This window comes from Bombina bombina, chromosome 6, assembly GCF_027579735.1.
Source record: "Bombina bombina isolate aBomBom1 chromosome 6, aBomBom1.pri, whole genome shotgun sequence".
Taxonomy (NCBI): Eukaryota; Metazoa; Chordata; class Amphibia; order Anura; family Bombinatoridae; genus Bombina; species Bombina bombina.
The window spans coordinates 269,947,116-269,960,188 of NC_069504.1; positions in this window are offsets into that span (position 1 = coordinate 269,947,116).

Consider the following 13,073-nt stretch of genomic DNA (forward strand, 5'->3'; position numbering starts at 1 on the left):
GGGGCAACAGGGCACAGGCAAAATACAAACCAATAATGTAATCAATTTATCCAGCAAAGTTTTATCTCCCTTACAAGTGAAGGTGTTAGGGATTGGTTTAAATTTTGTACCATATAATAATTTTAACCTTTTCCACCCCATACTGGATGTAAATAGGTTGATTAGAAATCTGACTTTGCGAAGACATTTTGGGAATAGTCAATCAGTACAAACCTATATTAAGACTACTGCCAACCCAGGGAATACTGATTGTCCCTTTGATCAGGCATGTGACATAGTCACTTTGGAGAGTATTGCATGGGATGATAGCAGTAAGGAAAGAGAAGGTGAACATAATAAATTCTGTGGTTTTAAAAAACCCTCATCTTTTTACCCTATACAGAGTAGGGGCATTTCCCTTGAAAGATTCTATAGAAGGGTGGAAAAAGATCTGAGGCCTTTGCAATGCCCCAAACTTAACCGTTTTGGAAAGAAAAGCATTGAATGAGCTGAGGGAATGCAGAGAAATAGTTATTAAATCTTCGGCTAAAGGTGGATCAGTGGTTGTTTTGGATAGAGATAACTATGTCTCGATAGCCAAACGTCAACTTGAAGATGTTGTTAACTATAGGGTCTTGGCTTCTGATCCTACCAAGGTGTTCCAAAGAAATTTATCACAACATTTAGATGATGCCTGAGAAAGGGGTTTTATTGATGAGGAGACAGCTGAATGTACCTTTAAAAATAAAAATGAGATAATCAATATACCTCATATATAAGGGATTGATCTCACTGAATATGAAGTTGAGCTCCCACCATCCCATACATAAATTTGCCCCCATCGCTGTGCCACAGGTTTGCAAGTAATATTTTCCATCAAGCATAAACAAAATATGGGATAGTAGAAGCTCAACACTTTCACACAGGAAAATTTTGAATTTGTCTGAATAATTTGTCCTTTTATTAAAAAAAGGCAATAGCTTGGATACCTAAGAGATGGGGAATATTGAAATAAAATGACACCACATCTATCACCACCCACCTATTTTCTTCATGCCAATTGGCTTCTTCCAACAATGAGATAAGATGCCCATAGTCTCTCAAATAGCTGCTCAGGCCCCTAACTAATGGCAGAGTCAACCCACTCTGATAATGGCTCAAACAGCGAGCCTATCCCAGAGATAATGGGACGACCAGGTGGATTTACTACGTCCTTATGTGTTTTAGGTATGTGGTGAAAGATGGGCATCATTGGATATTCAGATATCAAGGAAGATTTCTCATTTTCAGTGAAGATCCCCAATGCAACCACCTCATCAAGAAGCTTATCCAATTTTTTCCTGAAATCCCTCACAGGATTATATGTCAGCTGTCTATAGATAGTGCCATCACCCAGTTGTCAGAGTGCTTCATTTAGGTAATCAATTTTATTTAATACCATGACATTGCCACCCTTGTCAGATGACTTGATGACAATGTTGTGATTCTCCTTTAACCGTTTAATTGCCAACCTCTCCTTTGAGCTTAAGTTATTATGATTATATTTTATTTTGTCTGTCTCACTTAATTCAAGAATATCCTGTTCTACCTTCTTCTGAAATAAATTGAAGTGCATACCCCTTGACTATATAGGATAAAAACCTGATGCAATCTTCTTTGGTTTTTGTATCAAGGTCTTTGGGCCCCCCATCACCCAGATCCAACTCTCTTAATTGTTCCATAGTGAGAACCTCATCAAAATTTAAATTTAAATGATGATGAACATTTTCAGGATCTGTGTGTTGGGTACCTGTTTGTGCACCATTAGTTAAGTGAGAACCAGTTGGGATAATATCTGTTTCAGAAAAAAACCTCTTCAAAGCTGGTTTGTGTACAAACTTATTTATATCCAACAAAGTAGTGAATGTAGAAAATACATGTGTAGAGGCAAACCCCAAACCTCTAGATAGTACTTTGACATGGTCAGAGTTCAAAAGATAGTTTGACAAATTCAGGACCACTAGAGCTAGTCCTTCTTCTGTCTCCGTTTTGAGACCCTTCTTCCTTCTCCTTCTTCCCACTCATTGCGTCTTTTTCCTTTTCCTAAAGGGACGTCCTTGCTCTTAATTTTAGGACATACCACCAGTTTATTCTCTTCTGGTTCTTTATCCACAGGAACCTGAAAAAAAGAGGGTTGGGGGGAGAGAGAGGAGGAAGAGGATATGTCTGCATCACTATCCTCTGAGGTTGCTGAATTTTGTTCTGACGTGTCAGGCTCTGTTGATGAAAAAATGACCCTCCGATCAGTATTATTCTTCTATAATATAGATTTTGTCTCAGATTTAGGTGTTGATGTTTTCATCCAATTTCCTTTCTTTTTATTATTTTCTTTAACCTTCTCTTTGTCTTTCCTTTGGTCATTTTCCTTATTGTCCTTTTTGTCATGTTTTTCCTGTTTTTTATGGCTACTAGATCTACTCTGTTTACTCGGAAACCTCAACCAATCACAATTGAACTTGCTTCCCTTTAGAGAGGCCAAGTCATCATCAGCTTTCTTAATCTTTGTTTTCACACTTGTCTTTAATCCTAAATATTTCTCATCTGTTTTGTGACCCTTTAGCTCCACCCTTAATGATTGTACACGCCCCTTAAGGGCTTCCCTTTTTATATTCTTAAAATATTCATCAGGGTGAGTGAGCAGGTTGTAAGTGCCTCTTTCCACTCTTGTACTAAGCCTTCATCCTCTAAATCATAAGAGGGAAATTTCCTTATCCTTAATCCTCTGGGGATTCTTTTGGATTCTATATAGTGTTCAAAAGCTGCTGTGTCCCACATTAGACGTAAATCCACTAATAACACCCTTTCCTGCTGATTGAACATGCTCCTAACATCCTTATTAGCATTGTTTCCGGTTGAAAAAAACCTTTTAAAAAAAAAAACTTTTCTACCTTATTTATCTTAAAGGGTACAGCGAGTATGGTCCCCTCTGGAGGCGAGGTTACCTATTAACAACCTAGATCTTTGTGCAAATCTTCAGGCCCTTAAATCTTGGCCCCTTCTTAAACAGGAAAAATTTGATTCTAGTCACATAACGTCACTGCCGTGGTGTACATCAATCATCAGGGAGGGACTCCAAGCCCCTAGCTATGCGAGAGATATCTCACATTCTGTCTTGGGTAGAGGAAAACCACTGCACCCTATTGACCATTCACATTCCGGGAGTGAACAATTGGGAAGTCATCATTGTGTCCATCCAGGGGAATTTTCACTTCTTCAGGATGTGTTCAATCAATTAGTCCTAAGGTGGTGTCTTCCAGAAATAGATCTCATAAACACATTTATTACTATAAGTAAAATATCTGAATGTTAACAGATACTGGAAGGACACCAAGATCAGATTAAACTTGTAGATAAATTGAGATAAAAATAAGATCAAGATGGGGTAAAAATAAGCTATGCACTCGTAGTAACACCAGCACCAGTGTCTTGGATATAAATACTTTTATTAGAGGTTACATTAAAAGCAGCAACGTTTCGCGGTGAACCCACTTAGTCATGCTAATTGTATCACATTGTTTCAAACAACTTATACCTTTCTTTGGCGCCAATTGGCTTCATTTTGGGAAGTTTCACACCCCCTAGTGGTTACTAAATACAATGTATATACAAAATGTTAAAAACAAATGTATCTGACTAAACAGTTTACACTGGCAATAATAAATATATATGTATATATGACTTTCCCATTATTGTATATGCATATATTTGTCTCAATATTTTTTTTTTTTATCATTTATTTATTTCCAGGCACAAAGTACAAATCAACAAGTACAAATTTATCACATGAGTAAATTTCTTTGTTCAACAGAAAGAAGAAAAGAATGGTTATCAATCAGAAAAATAGAAACAATCAATAATTAATTCACTCTTAAATTCAGAGGATCCACAAAATCATATTTTAAGAAAGTTACTACCACAAACTTTCCAATATCTTACTCTTTGTTATTGTACACTTGTGCTGTTTCCCTGGTTACCTAAGATAATATAACAGAACATAACAAGACAAAACAAAACAAAACAAAGCAAGATAAAACAAAACAGAACACTAAAAACAACAACAACAAGAAAAAAAAAAAAAAAAAAAAAGGGGGGAAAAAGAAGAAAAGAAATGAAATCCCCCCTGCCTCCAGCTTCACACCTCCATCTTACCAACAAGAGAATGTGACATTAATACCAGGAGTAGGGGAATAGATTATTCAAGATCAGAGTTCCAAAAAAGTCTGATTTGTGAAAACATTTGGTTAATGCATATTGCAAATTATTAGATTGTTGTAGTATTAGGGTGAGCCATTTGTCAAAGAAGCTTTTTATTTGGTTCTCTGAAAGGGAATTGATATTTAGTTGTTCAAACATTATTTGCGAGTACACAGCTTGTTTAAATAGACCAAACGGAGGAGCAATCCTCTTCTTCCAATACCTGAGGATTAGGTTCCGTCCTAGCAGGATCAGGGTATCAATAGATTTATGGAATGTAATATTGGTCTCACTAGTTAAAAAAAAAACCTGAAACATATCTAATGTCACATTTTCATGTAGGACTTTAGAGGCCCAGTAGGACACTTTAGACCAAAACTGCCTAATTTTAGGACAGAACCAGAAACAATGGAGGAGATCAGCCTCCTTTTTTTTTACACTTAAAACAGTTAGTGGATTTATCACCAGCCCACTTGGCTAACAGTCTCGGTGTAATATATGAATTATTAATTAATTTAATATGAGATTCTTTCCAGGAGGTGGGAATTTTTGCCTCTCTTACTTGTTTAATACTAAAATTATTTTTTTCTACTGTTATTTCTTGAAAATGAGATCTCCAGTAGCCAGTTAAAGTTTCCAACCCCAGTTGTCCTTGTTTCGACATTAAGATATTATAAATTAGCGAGATAGTATGAATGCCATTTTTATGTAAAATGATATAGTCTTCAAGCTTACCAAATTTTTTATAATCTTGTCTAATATTTTGTATTCCATTTATAAAATGTCTAAGTTGCAAATATGCATAAAAGTTTTGATTTGATAGATTATATTCTTGGAGGATAGATTCGAATGTTCTAACTGTATGTTCATTGTCAAGAACTTGGGAGATGTAGATTAACCCTTTCTCCTCCCACCTTGTAAAAATTCCTGATGTTAAACCTGGGGGGAAAAGGCTGTTACCTCTGATAGGGAGGTATGATGATATGCGGTAGTCTATGTTTAACACGGTACATAATTTCTGCCATGCTGAGACAACATTACCAATTACCGCTAACTTTTTAATGTGTTTTGGTAATTGTGCCATTGGGCAATGGATAATAGCTTTAAGAGAGAGAGGGGCAACCATCTGTCTTTCGATTAAAGGATTCGTGAAGTAATTAGTATCTGTGATCCAGTCACAAGCAAAACGTGCCAAGATAGCTATATTATACCATTTTATATCAGGAAGCGCAAATCCTCCATATTCTGAGAGCTGGTATAATTTAGTTCTAGATAGATAGTGCCTTTTTCTGTTCCAAACAAAAGATGAACAATTCTTGTTAAAAAGCCTTAGATCTTTATTAGAAATAAAGACAGGGAGATTTTGAAGAAGATATACTAATTGTGGAAAGAGAATAGACTTAATTAGCATGACTCTGGCCGAGAGAGAGATAGGGAACAAGACCCATCTGTCTAATTTCTCAACAGCATTTGCAAAGAAAACAGATAAATTGTTATCGTACCAAAGATTAGGATTTCTATGAAGATTTATTCCTAGGTATTTGATGCTTTCTGTAACCTGTAGGGGGTGTTCCCTACAACTATCTTTATTCTGATATATCCAGAGAATTTCAGACTTGCTTAAATTTAATTTGTAGCCCGAGAAGGAACTAAATTGCTTAAACGTATTTAAAACAAGAGGGATACTGTTTTTAGTGTTCTGCAAAAACAGCAGCAAGTCATCAGCATAGAGTGATAAGACCATTCGTTGGTCTCCAATTTTTATACCTGATATGGTGTCTCTCAGGAGGATTGCAAGAGGTTCTATAGCAATGTTGAATAAAAGGGGTGACAGGGGACAGCCCTGTCTCGTTCCTTTATGGATATGGAACCTAGGTGTTGGAGCCCCGTTGACTAGGACATATGAGGTAGGTGAATTATAGATGGACCTTATTAATGAGAGAAAGTTCCCTTTAAACCCAAATTTATCAAGGGCGGTGTATAGGTGATCCCAAGTGACTGTGTCAAAAGCCTTCTCGGCGTCGGCGGTTAGTAACGCATAGTCTTGTTTTGGGTTTTGAACATTATCCTGCAAATTATACCAACAATATTCTAATACAGTAGTGACACGGCGTATATTTCTGATAGAGGATCTCCCAGGCATAAAGCCTGATTGATCCTCATGTATAATTTGCTCTATACCAGACTTAAGTCTTTTTGCCATTATAGAGGTAAGTAATTTATAATCTACATTTAGAAGTGATATAGGCCTATATGAAGATGGATCAAGAGGATCTTTACCTTTCTTTAATATTAAAGTAACCGCCGACGCCGAGAAGTATTCCGACATAGGCTTCCCAGCTGTAAAATATTCATTAAATAGTCTAACCAAAATAGGAAGTATATCACATTGAATGATCTTATAAAATTCTGATGTTAACTGATCAGGGCCGGGAGCTTTATTTGACTTGGCATGAAGTATTGCCTCATCTACTCCTTCTAGGGTAATAGGACTATTTAAGACTTCTAAAAAAGCTAGAGAGATTTTAGGAGTTACAACTGAATTCCAGAAAATATCTTTGTTTTCAAAATTAATCTCATTCGCCGCATATATGTTTTTGAAATATTTGAAAAAACTCTCTCTGATCTCTAGTGGATCTGAACATCTATCTTGGCCGACCCTAATAGCTTCAATTATATTGTTCTTTTTCCTGGCCTTATTTAATCTAGCCAGAAATTTGGCTGATCTGCCGAATTGCCCACTGTACTTAGCATTAATTTTAATATCTTCCCTTAGCATTTTCTCTTTGAAGAAGAGATCATATTCCTGTTTAGCCTTCTGATATTTATCCCAAAGGGATTTAGAAGTATTATTAATATAATTTTTATAAGAATTGCTAAGCTGATTAGCCAGCTGTATTTCACGGGCATTGAATTGCTTCTTCCTTTTAATCATATAGGCTTTAATTTCACCCTTAAGGTAAGCCTTAGCAGCTTCCCAGTAAATCTCTACTTTATCTAGATATTCTCTATTAAAAGATTGATACTCCCGCCATCTCTGGCCTAACCAATCAGCAAACTTTTTATCCTGAGATAGATATTTGGGGAAAAAGAAATTATTTACAAAGTTAGTAGTCGTATTCTTGATTGCTATGCTCAGAGAAATGATAGCGTGATCTGAAATTGTTATGTCAGAAATATGAGTATCAATATCCATCGCTAACATGACACTAGAAATTAAAAAGAAGTCTATTCTAGATAGCGCTCTATAAGACTTAGACTCACAGGAAAATAGTTGAGAGTCAGGATGTTTAATACGCCAAATATCATGGACCTTTAAATTATTACATATCTGACTAAATATTTTGGCCTTAGCAATAGGGAATTTAGAGTTATTTGGAGTACGTCTATCTAGGGATGGAGTTGGAATAAGATTGAAGTCTCCTACCAAGATCAAATTTTGTCCAATATACTGGGATAGCATCATAATAAGTTGATTCCAGAATGATACATCTACCTGATTTGGCGCATATATATTGCAAAAGATGTATTTAGTGTTCCCTATCTCAATCTCGACCAGTAGCCATCTATCCTCTTTATCGAGAGTATGTTTCAGAATTCTATAAGATAGACATTTGTTAAACAAGATGGCTACCCCTCTCTTCTTCCTATTACAGGGGGAGGCGATCACATGGCCCACCCATTTTGATTTAAGTTTATTTACTTCAATAGCCTTAAGATGGGTTTCTTGTAGGAAGGCAAGGTCCGGTTTATGTTTACCTAATTGCTTAATAATTAGCTTCCTTTTAATAGGGGAGTTTATTCCACCTATGTTCCACGAGACACACTTAAGCATTTCTTCTACTCTTCATATCTATATCAGGTGTGGAGGTGGAGGCAGGTAGGTAGAGAAAAAAAAAAAAAAAAGCCAAAAGGAAAGAAATTCTAAAAACAGAACTTTATGTAGCAAATAGCAACATCGCACAAAATCCAGAAATATATTTACAACTTTAATTCGTTCCCTCATCTATACATTAATTTTCAAATCCATACAAAATTGTCTAGCTTCTTGTTCGGTTGACAAAGTATGTGTGACATCCTTGTCTTCAATTATTATTTTGGCTGGGTAAATTAATCTGGCTTTATGCCCTGCATTAATTAGCTTGGTGCAGAAGGGTGACATAATTTTCCTTCTTTGGGAGGTTTCACTGGAGTAATCTTGAAAAATCAAGATTTTAGCTTCTCCTATCTGCACCAGGTCAGTTTTGCGATAGGATCTTAGAAGTGTCATTTTATCTTGATAATTTTGAAATTTGATCATGACTGCCCTAGGCTTAGTTAGCCCGTTCAGCAACTTCCTTTGGGGACCAACTCTGTGTGCTCTTTCAGTCAACAGAGGAGTATTCTGTTGTTGCACCCCTAATATTTGCGGGAGAGATGTAGAAGCAAAATGTAAAAGGTCAACAAATTCACTGGATTCTGGTAAACCTACAACTTTCAAATTATTGCGACGAGAACGATCCTCAAGATCTGTTATACGTTCCTGTAAATTTTTAATATATTTATTATGATCTGACAATTGCGTCGCTTGACTATTTATAACATCCTCTTTTTCAGAGACTCTATTTTCAACCTTGTTGAGCCTATCTGAAAATTGTCTTACCTCCGCTGTTAAATTAGCCATCTGAGATTGCAACAGCTCAAATTGAGGTAGAAATATTCCTGACAGATGGTTAACCAGCTGTTGGGTATCATTTTTAGGAGGAACAAGCTCTTTAACTATTTCTGGCTGAGTATCAGAAACACGTGTTTTCCTGTCTTTATTTTTAACTGGCATAATGGGCGAATTTATTTTAGACGTCGTAATATATTTGTCCATATATATCACTCGCTTCCTCCCTAGGTGAAAATTCTATTAAGTGAAAAATAGTGTATAGGGTGCAGAAAAAAAAAGTAAAGGACTCATTAGCGTGAAAAGAGGATAGAGAGAGAAGAGAAAAAAAAAATCAGGGCAATTGATGCCTATCTATACAAATAGTGTATGTGCATACAAATAAATAAGTGGACGTGGCTATATATCAAAAACTTACAGAAAAATACAAAATAAATAAAGTAATCAGTGCAAATGTCGTGAAGTATTGTAAGGGGGGAAAAGCGAGCTGTATGTTTATAGGTTTTTAACCACAATTTACATACATCAACTATTGTTTATGTGGCAAAATAGAGAAAGAAAAACCTATATAAAAAGATTGGGATCTAATATATTTCAAAACAGCAAAAAATCTTATACCATGTAGATTGTCTCTCTATTTGATTTAATCAGCACCTGGAGAGTTTTGTAGCCAGGCTTCTTAAAGTAGCATGTCAGACACAATAAATACAGTGCTTATATGATCACAGAATATAATTCTATATAAATGTAGGTAAAGATAGATGTAGATATATTAGTTAAACTTCTAGGACTAATAAGAAGTTTACAGTAAGATCAAATGCTTATGGTATATTAGAGAGAAAGATTTTCCATAATAAAGCTGCAAAAACAATCTAGGCCCTAATGCACAGCTAGGCAAAAAATCTTTTCATAAAGTTATATTCGTCTAACTTTTTGACTTTTTAACTCTTTGATCCGTTTACTATATTAGGCTTGTAGGTTAAAGTAATACAATTGCAACCTCAGAGAGACTAAATATATAAAACAAACAGACTTGGATACTGTCCATAATAGTATTGACACTTGGCACTTTAAAATGTCCAGCCGTTATCAAAGCTACTTCAACCCGCACGGCGGCGGTCCACCAGCAGCAATATGATGAAAAGTTCTCTTTACTTTAGGAAAAAGGACAAAGCAAACAGTCAGAGCAACAGACAAAGCAAGGAAACCAAGGAACCAAATATACTTGCACTTTCCAAGTTTGTAGTGAATACGACAGCAGGAGTCCAACTCTACCCAGCATGTATAACTTGCAATGATAGCCTGTAGTACGGTCTTTTGCGGAGCAGGCCTGTCTCAGCTGTTACCCTTGCAGTTGTCGTAGCACCTGTCAGGAAAACACAGCAACAACCCCGGTAGCTCCAACCAGATGACGTAGCAGTAGGTAGACAAACACTTTTGCCCTGCTCAGTACTCCACCCCGGGTCTTTTACTCCAGTATATTCAGGCACCAACTTTACCAGGTACCCGGATCAGTGTAGCAGCACATCCTAAGGAATGGATTTGCTCCAGCGTGAGACCGCTACAGGCGGTAAGTTGGCAAGCTTTAGGTGCGTTCGTTGCACTCGGCAGGGCAGTAGAAGGTTTAGAGTTTGCAGGGTCCTTATAGTATAAGGGTATTTGTTCGTGCACCTATAATGGAGCAATTTCTACCTTCGTGTTGCATCCAAGGTGCCGGTGTGGTATAGTTGAGGGACAGCGCCCTGTAGTTAGTCAGGAGAATCACCCCCGCGGGGTGTACTTTTTCTAGTGGAGAGGCTACTTGCGGCTCTTGCAACGGAGCGTACCGCGCTCACGGGTTTCCTGCCAGGGCACAGATGGAGACTGCCCAGCTCCCTAGGATGTATATATCACATCGACAATGGGAGAGTAAGGCCAGGGAGGCAAAATCTGTTCCAAACGCTGACTCTCAGCACCACGCCACAGCTCAGCGTGCTCTGCTCCGAATCAGCTCCTCCCACCGGAAACCCCATTTGTCTCAATATTTAACTTTGTTAAACTATCTTTCTAAGTTTCAATATCTTATTGCAATGAAATCTCAATAATGTTAAACACATAGGTAAAGTACCCTTGTTATTTGCAACATATCATGTTAAACTTTTTTGCATACAGTTATATTTTAAATGATCATAAGGATAATGGGTTTGAGACTTATACTTTAAGAGAAACAATTTAAGAGAAACAACTAAGGTCAAAGTCCCTATTCAACCCTTTGGGAATAAGAGTATCCAATTGATTTATCCATCTCATCTCTTGTTGTTGGAGGATTTTTTCTCTATTAGTCCCATTGCGCTGAATAGGGATGTGTTGTATGATTTGCCAGCGTAGCTGGCTTATGATATGGCCCTTCTCTAAAAAATGTTTGGATAGAGGTGCTTCCAAATTTTTTCTCCTTATATTTGACCTGTGTTGGCTCAGTCTGTCTTTCACTTTCTGTGTGGTCTCTCCTAAGTAATACATAGAACATGGGCATTTTATAAGATAGACTACATAGCTGGTATCACAAGTATGAAACCCCCTAATGTCATAACGTCTGCCATTGTGTGGATGATAGAAGTTTGGGCCTTTTATGACTGAATTACAGCTGACACATCCTAGACAGGGATAACAGCCATTTCTCTTTCCTTTCATGTATGTTTGTGTGTCTCTTCTTTCTGACCCAATGTCACTTCTTATAAGGTGGTCTCGGATGTTTTTTACCCTCCTATATGCCATTAAAGGGTAATCCCTGAACTGTTCAATCCTAGGATTACAATCCCTAAGTATGTGCCAGTGCTTTTTTATAGCTTTTGCTACAACTTGGCTATGTGAGCTGTGTTGTGACACAAATACTAGTCTATCCTGTTTTTTTGTTTTTTCTTTTAATGCCCTAGGTGGGGTAATGTCTTTTATTGTTTGACTCAACAATTGTGTAGGGTACCCTCTTTGTTCAAATTTGTTTGACATTTCTAACAGCCTTTTGCTCTTAACTTCTGGTGTGCTTACTATTCTCTGTACCCTTAATAATTGACTCTTGGGTAATGAGTTAATAAGACCTTTTGGATGAAAGCTGTTGTATTCTAACAAGGTGTTCCTATCAGTCTCTTTTGAAAAGATATCTATGTCGAGTCTATTCTGTCCTTTAGTAATCTTAGTGTCAAGAAATGTTATACTCTCCTCACTATATGTCAAAGAAAATTGTAAACCTCTTACCATAGTGTTAAGTTCCCTTGTAAAGTCTTCTAGTTCTCCAATGCTGCCCCACCACACGCCAAACACATCATCTATGTAGCGCCACCATACCGATCCGTATTGTCTAAATAGATGATTTTTATATACTTGGCGCTCCTCAAACTCATTCATGCAGAGGTTGGCGTATGATGGGGCAACATTGGAGCCCATGGCTGTCCCCCTTACTTGTATGAACCAATCATCTTGAAAAAGAAAAAAATTCCAGTATAATACTAGACGCAACAGATCTTCCAAAAAACAACATTGTGCTTGTGAATAACCACCACTGACCATAAGCACCTTACTTATAATAGCAATACCTGTTTCATGGCTGATGGACGTATATAAACTCTTAACATCCATTGTGTAAAGTATATATCTATCTGACTGCAATTCTAAAGATTTTATTTTATCCAAGAAGTGTCCAGTATCTTTCAGGTAACTGGCCATTTTTACCACTTCTGGTTGCAGCAATTTGTCTAGGTAAATTGCTATATTGGTGTATACTGAACCTACACATGAAACAATAGGCCTGCCTGGTGGTCTAGTGGGGTCTTTATGGATTTTTGGGACCGTATAGAAAATGGGTATTTTTGGGTCCTCTACTTGCAAATAATCAGCCAATTTTTTGTCAATTATTTGCTGATTTTCAGCCCGTTTCACTATGTGGTTAATTTCTTTTTGTATTGCACTTAGGGGGTTGTTAGATATTTTCCTATAAGTGGAGGTGTCACCGAGCTGATCTCTGATTTCACTAACATAGTAATGTTTATCCATCACTACAGTGGCACCTCCCTTATCTGCCCCCTTGAGTATGATGCTATTATCACTTTTTAAACTTTTTAATGCCTGCTGGTCCTGTTTATGGAAATTAATAGGCTTAGATCTTTTATTGTTTTGTTTTTTTATTTTATTTTTCAGTGATGCAATTTCAAAATCTACCAACTTAGTGAATGTGTTA